This window comes from Elephantulus edwardii, unplaced genomic scaffold (genome assembly GCF_000299155.1).
Source record: "Elephantulus edwardii isolate Elephantulus edwardi_28Jun2011 unplaced genomic scaffold, EleEdw1.0 scaffold00061, whole genome shotgun sequence".
NCBI classification, from domain to species: Eukaryota; Metazoa; Chordata; class Mammalia; order Macroscelidea; family Macroscelididae; genus Elephantulus; species Elephantulus edwardii.
Window position 1 is genome coordinate 14,866,464 of NW_006399811.1, and position 6,383 is coordinate 14,872,846.

The 6,383-nt window shown below is 42.2% G+C and overlaps 1 protein-coding gene across 1 annotated transcript in view; it reads left to right on the forward strand.

Moving 5' to 3' along the window:
- Nucleotides 1-6,383, forward strand: part of LAMC2 (laminin, gamma 2) — an 89,850-nt gene that overhangs the window by 24,452 nt on the left and 59,015 nt on the right. The window lies entirely within an intron of this gene.

Consider the following 6,383-nt stretch of genomic DNA (forward strand, 5'->3'; position numbering starts at 1 on the left):
TGGCTGCAGTAGGCCTCATTGCGGACAGCTGCCTGGGGATGAAGTACTGCTTCTTCCCTCTTGCCCCTTTGGCATGGTCATCTCCATTCCCTGTTGCTTGTGTCTGCTCTGGCAGTGTCCCTTTAGCAACAGTGTGCTCATGAGGGAAGAGGGGCAAAGTCCAGACAGAGAAGGAAAAGGACCAGGCAGAAGTTGCACTAGGCCCAGTTGCAAAAATATTCTAGTTTGTAAAATAAAGGTCTTTATCTCTCTCTCCACTCTCATGTAATGAGGATACTAATTGGTTTTATGAAAATGAATCTAAATTTAAAGGATAATATGAAAGAGGTTATGTCTCAAATATATTAGTGGTGAGAAGAGTCAATCCATAGAAAAGAGAGCAAACTCTTTCCCCCATAGGGAGCTCTAATGGCCCGTAAAGAGTTGCACTGCTAACCTGTTTGGTGGTTTGAATCCACAATCTCCTCTGAGGGAGAAAGAGGAGTTTCCTCCCTTGTGATTCACAGTCTCAGAAAACTTACTTGAGAGTTAACTATAAGTTGGCTCCTATTTGACGTCAGTGAGTTGAGTTGTGAGTCTCTTTCTACCCTTATGCTCTAGGTGGAAATGACTGGAAGACTCAATATTGACTCAGTGCTAAGTGCAGTGCAAGTATGTCTGAGTGAAGCGTAGTTTGATAACGAGCTTTAAGAATCCCACAGGTGTAGGGACCTCTGGTGGCCTAGTGGCAAGAAGCTGCACTGCAATTTCAGAGGTATGTGGTTTGAATCCATCAGATACTCTGCTGGAGAAGGAGGGCAATCTCATCCTGTCCCAGTCAGATCCAATTTGATGGTACATACACACATAATAATAACAATAAGAATTATTATTATTTAAATGAAAAAAAGAATCTCACAGATGAAACTAGATAGTGTTTCCACAGAATACACACATGCCAGGCCTGTCCATTCCCTCATTCTTACTGGCATAACTATTCCAAAAAGAAACTCACTTGAGAGAGAGGAGGGCAGTTGGCAATAGGCCCATAACCTATTACACGAGTTCTGGAGCAGGATGCTGGTTCAAAACCAGTCTTCCTGGAACTTCAGTGCTGTGTGTGGAAGGTTAAATTAACAGAACGGACACCGGTCTAAGCAAAGCATGGAGGAGTAAGGACAGGAGGAGAAGGAGGTATGGAATTATTATAACAAAATTATCTATTTTGAAAATACCGTCCTAAATAAATATATTACAAGTATTCCTAATGAATCTAAATATTTTCAGCAAAAATCATGCCCAGAATAAAGAAGACACAGGAAAAGATGGGAATTCTGTTGAACTGGCTGCTGAGAGCCGTCCAGGGCAGAGCCAGCATTGGCTCGTTGTGTGACCCAGCTGAGTGCCCTCACAGGGGTTGCTGGCTGGTGGCCTGAGCGCTAGGACGTGCATAATGATGTACTCAGTAGAATTTTCACAGCATGTGACAGCTGTGTGGCACATCTGTTCAAGCTAAAAAAAAAATATCCGTTAAACCAGATTTCGTTGGGAAAGACTGGGCTTGGCACCACTTCTGTGCAAAAGCCCAGGGGATTTGGGTCAACTCCAAGCTAAAATACTGTAAGTTTAGCAAATTGTTCTGCTTTATTTGTGGACCTGTATTATGTAGTTCTGTTGTAAGCAGAGCTGTTCAAACGGCACTTAGAGTATTATAATATATTTTGATCATTTAAAGAGGGATATTGGAATTTAGAGGTTTTTTTAAAAATTAATTTTTTTTTTTAGTTTGTTTTTAAGAGTGTAATCAAGAAGAATCTAGAAATCATATCCTGGGGAATGGCTGAAAGGCCAGGAGGTGAAAGGGATCAGGTTTAACTTGGAGCAGAGACAAGTAAGGGTGGCCTAGTGGTAAGAAGTTACACTGCCAACTCATAGCCATTGGGGTTCAAATCCACCAGCTGCTCCGAAAGAGAAAGATGGACAGTCTCCTCTCATGTGATATACAGCCTCTAAAAACCCACTGGAGAGTCAACTGTGTGCTTCTAACTCGATGACACATATGAACAACATAACAATGACTCCCTTCAGATAATTAAGGGTCTGTGCCTTGTAAAACAGCATCTGAAACACATGTCTGCTGAATAAATAAATGTGGCGAGTAGGAGTGTGTTTTTGATGTATTTGCACACATGCAGTCATAGATATTGTTTTTCAGGGGAAAAAAAATGAACATAGAGTTTAAATTATAGAAATGGCATATCACACTCATCACTATCTAGTCAATTTGGACTCTTGGTAGCCACATGTTTTACAAGTAGAACTTCACCGGGTTTCTTGACTGAAATTTTATGGAAGTAGATCACCAGACTTTCTCCCATGGCACCGCTAGGTGGGTTGGAACCACCAACCTTTAGGCTAGTGGTTGAATGCAAACTGTGCCACTCAAAGAAAGGCAGATTTTAAATGGCATAAAAATCATATGTACAGCCTATGCTGCTGTATAAGGAAAGATGGGGAAAGATTATTACAAAGAGGTAGATATAAGTAGAGAGTTTGTTGTTGTTATGTGCTGTGGAGTTGGTCAAACCTCATAGCAACACTATGAGCAATATCCCTGAACCCTGCCCTATCCTTAGCCAAGCTCACTGTCTCTGACACACTTGCCCCCATTGCCACAGTCACTCTGTCAGTCTTTCTCTTCCAGGGTCTTCCTCTCTTGCTCTGACCTTCCACCCTTCCAAGCATGATGTCCTTCTCCAAGGACTGGCCCCTCCTGTCAACATGCTCAATGTATGTAAGACGGAGCTTCACACTCTTTGCCTCCAAGAAGCAACTTGGTTTTACCCTCTGCAGAACAGACATGTTTGTTTTCTCAGCAGTCCATGACATGCAATGGCCCTCTATTTAACGTGTTTATAGTAAGACTGTCTACGTGCAGTGGTAAACCAGACTTTTGTAGAACAGCCTAAATGGCTTTGGAGTCAGACAGCCCTACGAGAAAATGATATAAAAATGTAAAAATTTTAGTTACTCTTGGTTACCAGCAGCCAGGAAATAAAAAGACTAATTGCATTGGGAAAGTCTGCCAAAGTACTGAAGAGCAGTGATGTCAGTCTGGAGATTAAGGTGTGCCCTGATCCAGGCCATGGTCTTTGCAATTACTTGCTGTGTGTCAGAAAGCTGGACAATGAGTAGGGATGATAGAAGGAAAATTGATGCTTTGAGCTATGGTGCTGGAGAGAAGTATTGTTTATACTATGGACTGCTAGGAGAACAAACAAGTTCATCCTGGAGATGGTAAAGCCAGGCTTCTCCTTGGAGGCAAGGATTCTGATATGCTTTGGACATGTTGCAAGGCAAGACCAGTTCTTGGAGAGAGATGTCGTGCTTGGGAGGGTAGAGAGACAACACAAGAGAAGAAGACCCTCAATGAAGTGAATTGATTTAGTGACTGGGATAATGGGGGTAAGTGTGTCAGAGAAAATGAGATTGGCACAGGATAGAGCAGGGTTTAGGGCTGTTTGTACATAGAGTTGCTCTGAGTCACAGGTGACTTGACAGGAAAGATACCCATCCTCTACATGCATTATTTTCTTCATTTGATGAATGGTGATAATAAAGCCCATATTAAAGGACTACTGTGAGAATTAATTGAACTAATGAGTGTAAACGAGGAGAAGCAGATAAGACTCCAGGGTGACTTGCACTATGTTAGATGGCCTCCAGAACAGCATGGGAGTGGTTTTGCGGAACCATTGTGAGGAAGCCGGCTAGTGAGCTCATCAGATTTGTGTCTTCAGTCTGACACAGCATCCAACACAACGCAGAACACGTAGGCATACTTGCTGATTTTATGGTAAACTCTATGGGTAAGTCTTCCAAGTGCATGCCAGGTAGAAGTGGACTTTGGACTCAGATAGATGTTCAAATCTCAATTCTCCTATAAGTCAAGTAATGTATCCTTTCTCAGGTGCACTTTTCTTATCTGTTGATGTTACTAGGTGCCATCGAGTTGACCACAACTCATGGTGACCCCACAAATAACAGATGTGAGCCTTGCCCTATCCTTTGCTATCCTTGCAATCTCTGATATGCTTGAGCTCATTGTCACAGTCACTCTCTCAGTCCAGCTTGTGGAGAGCTTTATTATCCAGAGCAATATTTATTTTATGTGAGTTAAGAAGGAAATAGGATATTGCAAAGCACTTGGTATTTTTTCCCCTCAGTGGAATCCTCTTAACAATCTGGGAAGGCAGGTATTGTAGTCTACATTTACAGAGGAAATATAATTCAGAGAGTTGAAGCGATTTGTCCATGGAATTAGAAGGACTGGGATTTGATCTCGTTTAACCCCTCTAGGCTCATCGCCTTTCTCTTCTTTACTTTGACAGAAATATTTCTTGTCTGGATACTATGTTAAGTGTTTCCACGTATTTCCTCTTATGGTGTTTAAGCCTCACATGGAGATGGAACCCAGTCAGTCCACAACTCTCTTTGGATCATAGGGTGAACTTTTCTAGACGTTTGGAAGGGTCCTTCTTCAGATCAGAAGAAGGTTCTCTTTGAGTACCTGGCTTTGAGGATACCTGAGGTACAGAGAGCTGGCCAGGCAGCTACATCAATTCCTCATCCTTGACCATCACTAGAGGAACAGATGCTGGAGGGCATCAACAGATGACACTATCACCTGCTAGGCATGTGTGCCAGCTCCCGCCCTTATCCCTTTCCCAGCCCACACACTTGATCTGCCAGATTACACAGTCTTTTAAAAATGAATTTCTTGCCTGTCGTTAAGTCAGGAAAGTTCATATTAAAAAAAATATAATGTAGACTTGGTTTCTCTTGAGGAATTGGGCAATCTGGCAACTTGTCAGCACTATTTGGTGGCTGCTTCCTCACACTGAGCTGAGCTCTCTCCTCTGGCCAGGTCACTCCTCAGTCCATTTCATTTCCTTAGCTTAGATTAATAAGGGAGCTCTTGTGGCTTAGTGATAAGGAATTGTGCTGTTAACCCTAAAGCACATGGCTCAAATCCACCAGCTGCTCTGTGGAAGAAGATGGGCAATCTCTTCCTTATTGTTATGTGCCATCGAGTTGACTCATAGCACTCTATGCACAATAGCTCTGAATCGTGCTCTGTCCTGAGCAACTCTTATTGTCTCGGACATATTTACCCTTAATATTCTAGTTATACTAGAAGTCCATCTCATCCAGGGTCTTGCTCTCCTGTGCTGTCCCTCCACCCTTCCAAGCATGATATCCTTCTCCAAGGACTGATTCCTGTTGGCAACATATCAAAATATATCAGATGGAGGCTCAAAATTCTTGCCTCCAACTTGCAGCTTGGTTTCACCCTCTTTAAGACACATCTATTAGTTCTCTTAGCTGTCCATGGTATGTTCAGTACTCTTCTCCAGGACCACAACTCAAAGGCATCAATTCTTCTGTTATCATTCAGCTCTCTGATATATAGCAAGTAACTGAAAAGACCATGGTCTGGATCAGGCACACCTCAGTCTCTAGTCTGACATCATCACTCTTAAGCATTCTGAAGAAGTCCCTGACAGCAGACTTCTCCAGTGCAATTTGTCTTTTGATTTCCTGACTGCTGGTGCCATGAGTGTTGATTGTGGAACCAAGCAAGCTGAAGTTGTTAACAATCTCAGTTTCTTCTCCATCTGTCATGATGCTAACAATTGGTCCAGTGGTGAGAATTTTCATTCTTGATGTTGAGCTTCAATCCATATTGCAGACTACAGTCCTTACCCTATGCAGCAAATGCTTCAGGCCCTCCTCAGTTTCAGCAAGCAAAAGTTGTGTCAGCTTCATAATGTAGGTCACTGAGGAGTCTTTCTCCAATTCTGATGCCATGTTCCTCCTCATAAAGCCCAGCCTCCTGAATGGTCTGTCCTGTGTATAGATTGAAAGAGTATGGAGATAGGACACATCCCTGACATACTCCTTTCCTGATTTTGAACCATGCAATGTTTCCCTGCTCTGTTCTGATGCCTGCCTCCTGGTCCAAGTAAATATAAGTCTCACATGAGCACAATCAGGTGTTTTGGGATTCCCATTCTTCTCAAGGTTAGCCACAATTTGATGTGATCCACGTAGTCAAAATGCCTTTACATAATCAATGAAACACAGATAGTCATTCCTCTGATATTCTTGGGTTTTGGCCAAGAACCATTAGCTATGATGTCCCTAGTGGCATGGCCTCTTCTAAGCCTGACTTGTATTTCTGGTAGTTCTCTGTACTATTCCAGTCATTTCTGGATGATCTTCAGCAGGATTTTCCTTGCATGTGATACTAGTGATATATATTATATCTATCTATATCTATATCTATATCTATATCTATATCTATATCTATATCTATATCTATATCTATATCTATATCTATA